General features: G+C 36.3%; 1 long non-coding RNA gene across 1 annotated transcript; it reads left to right on the plus strand.

The window, feature by feature from the left end:
• Nucleotides 1-472: 472 nt before the first annotated feature.
• On the plus strand, nt 473-3,208 carry LOC131732882 (uncharacterized). The gene is made up of 3 exons (XR_009325875.1): nt 473-601; nt 818-986; nt 2,717-3,208. It is a non-coding gene; the product is annotated as an uncharacterized LOC131732882 (long non-coding RNA).
• The last annotated feature ends 237 nt before the right edge of the window (nt 3,209-3,445 follow it).

A 3,445-nucleotide genomic window follows, 5' to 3' on the forward strand; every position in this document is an offset into this window, starting at 1 on the left:
ACCAAGTAGGAAATATTGTAGATAGCTTTTGTGTACAGCTTGTGTGAAGAAGCCTACTGGAGACCCAGGTTAATATAATCGCACAAAAAGTTGATGTTATATATAAAAACAACATCTCTTAATACACATATAAACATGTATTGTACTTGGTAGCAAAGGATCCTGTGAACTTTAGTTCACCTAACCTTTTAGAGAAAGGAGGGGTTGAAAATGAGAACCATGAGATCATGTTACAATATTTTGGAAAGGAGTTATATCCAATTAATTTAGATTTTTTTTAAATATAACTCCAATTAGTTTTAAAAAGAGTTGACCAGATTCTTCTAGAATATATCATTAACTCAAAGATAAGAACTGTCAAGGCAGATTGATGATCAGATTTAACTGGGAATCCTGATGTATTCAATTGAGGGAAAATCCTACATAAGCCCAGAGCAAGACCCCATTCTATACCATTGAACTTGATCTTGCAAGCTGACGTGGTCCATGCTCTGAGGATCTCCGAAAAACTGATTGCTGTTTGGTCAAAGTCAGAAGTCTCTGCCTTTTGAAGACAGTTCTTATTTTTCATTTCATACACTACTCTTCCGTATACTGGAAGGTAAGCATATATTTGAATTGATATCTCATTTATATTGGATGCATTGCTATAAGGTATAGAAATTATGATTTAGTTTTAAGAGAGTGGTATATTGAATGTTTTAGAATGTAGCGGTGGGCGCTTTGGCTTTTTGCATTTTATAGCCTGAAGGCTAAGCATATAATAACCATATTTGTATTACTGTATTGAAGTACTAATGCTGTTAAACCTGTAAAGGCACTGGATCGAAGCAACAGACAAGCAACCAAGTGCGAGAAGGAGAGCGGATTGGGAGAAGGGAAGAGGGAATGGGCTCGACCCAGGTTCGGCTGCCGGAGCGGAGCTGAAGCGAAGCTGAAGCTTCTCGTCTCCTGGAGAAAGCCGCAGCTCCTCTCGCAGCAAAAAAGTAAATCATTAGGAAAGAGAAACACATAATAGGGCTAATATTTATTTAGTTATAAAACGAATGCTGAATAACATGTCTGTGTTAAAGTGCCAACGCAGCTTTTCTTCAGTTCAGATACTGTATCAAAAGGGAGAGACAGAAACCTGAAGTTATACTAAGAAGTTGTTTACAGTTTGAACAACACCAGTACTGTATTTACTGTAGAAATTGCATGAATCACTAGTATAGGAAATTGGGGGACATGCTGTAGGATCGTTATATCTGAGGTGCATTATAACCAAGAGCCTTATAGCGAGGGAGCACTGTACTGGCAAATTTCTAGATGTCATGCATCACCTCATTTGTTAATAATGACTTTTCTAATTTCACTTTTGATTTATCTGTACTTTTGTCGTGAAGATCAAGCCCTAATTCTGCACAAAAAGGAAACTGCTGCTCCCTCTTTTGGCGCCTTCACAATACCACCACTCGCGTAGAATGAGTTAAACTTATGCTGGACGCTGTAAAAATCTCAATGCGCGTCACTTACTCCAACTCGTATATCTCGAAAACCACACCTAATAGATTCATAAGTCATACAGGTATGTTTTCCTGCCACATACCACAAACCAATCATCTATTTTTTGGGTGTCAGCATCGTGGGTAAGGGTTTGCAGTACCACCCCAAATATTTATTTGACTTTTTTTAAATGTTCAGATTGTCAGATTTAAATGCTGATGGGTATACAGAATGTTTAAATTGTATTAAATGTATTACAAAAACAAATGTAGGTGTAATATAATTTGGACGAGGCTGGTTCGAAATAAGAAGACATGAATCGAAAATGGCTGAGCCATACACGTGATTCGGTGTCTAAGTCTCAAAATTCAACGTGCCGCTTGTCCTTAAACTTTTATACAATAAAATCTACAAAAAAAAAAAGCTGAATGCAATCTAGAACTTTACAATCAAAATAATTATATTTTGTGAGACTGATATTATATTTTGAGAAATTATCATACGGTTAATATGACAGATTTCATTGTCTTTTGCAATTTGTAGTGACTTTAGAGATCTGTACCCATAAATCCACCCAAATGTGCTTAAATATTTTAAGACAGACTTGTATTGTTTTGCTTTCTTGTAACCAACCATAGTTTCTGTTATGTTCAGGGTTCACCTGTTTAGTTAATAAATAGAAGTTATGCCTTTAAGGACTGTCGTGAGATTTAGGATACGGCCAGCGTATGCCAGGTTATTAGTGTTTCTGGTTGAACTTTAGAGAGAGCAGCTAAGAGTGTATTGTAAATGACAATACAGTGCAGTTACAGTTTACAGTTACAACTGACTCCTGCATTTTCACTATATCACAGTTTCATAATAATGAGATGTTCTTTTACCTGTCACTGTTTTATTCAGTTATATAGAGGGGCTGTCCTACATCTTGATAAACACCTAGCCAAAGGGGCAGATGTGAAATTGATCAGGATGAACTTGAACAGCAGGAAATGTTTCTGACTTTGAGAATCTGTGACGGAAGGGCCAGCTGAACTGATACAGCCCCGCCCAAAGGCAACTGTGATGCAATTTATTGTCTTGATCTCTGAAATGATGAATATAAACAGAGAGATGAGTGAAAACATGTAACACAATATTTACTGGTACACAGAAAGCATATTAAGCAGCATTTTTTTTTTTTTTAATTTGGAATCGCCAATTGATTTTTTTTTTTATCCCATTTTCTCCCCAGTTTGAAATGCCCAGTTTTAAGTGGCTCAGCACTGCAACCCCAGCGCTGACTCGGGAGAGACGAAGATGAGCACACATTAATACAGATCTCTGTGTACGGTTTTATAGAAAAAATCACAGTTAAATGTGGTATTAACACCATTATATTTGTATAGGTACACCAGTGATTCCACAATCTAAATGACCAATGCCATGCTTGAAAAGCTGTGTTTCCATTATTTTGTTAAAGCTGCAAGTATCACAATTACAGACTATTCCAACATAACTCTAAGCACCCTCCTAAGCATAATATAAATGCATTCTGTAGGCATGGAAGTGAGGTCATGCTTAAGTTTTTAAAAAATACCCAATTTGCTATTGGCTGGCTTCCTCTACAAGTCTGCAAGGTCAAACCTTTTCTTGTAAGTGGAAGATACAATTTAGGCCATTTTTCTTATATTTTAAAACATTTGAGCAATTGGTAATCAATAACCTGCACGTCCATGGGCATGGGTTAACAATGTTGTATTTAGTTGAATAACTGTCAAGAGGGATTGTGAAATTAAATAATATTATAAAAGTTATATATTACACAGCTCAAGATTCTTTTAACCAACCAGAACATGGATAGTACATCCTTTACTTCACAACAGTGGCACTGATCAGACTCTTAATGTGCAATTATTCTTCTAAACACAGCTGTGTCATGTACCACTGCATAATTTTAACACTTGTTTCAAAAGCCCAATTT

This window comes from Acipenser ruthenus, chromosome 3 (genome assembly GCF_902713425.1).
Source record: "Acipenser ruthenus chromosome 3, fAciRut3.2 maternal haplotype, whole genome shotgun sequence".
NCBI lineage: Eukaryota > Metazoa > Chordata > Actinopteri > Acipenseriformes > Acipenseridae > Acipenser > Acipenser ruthenus.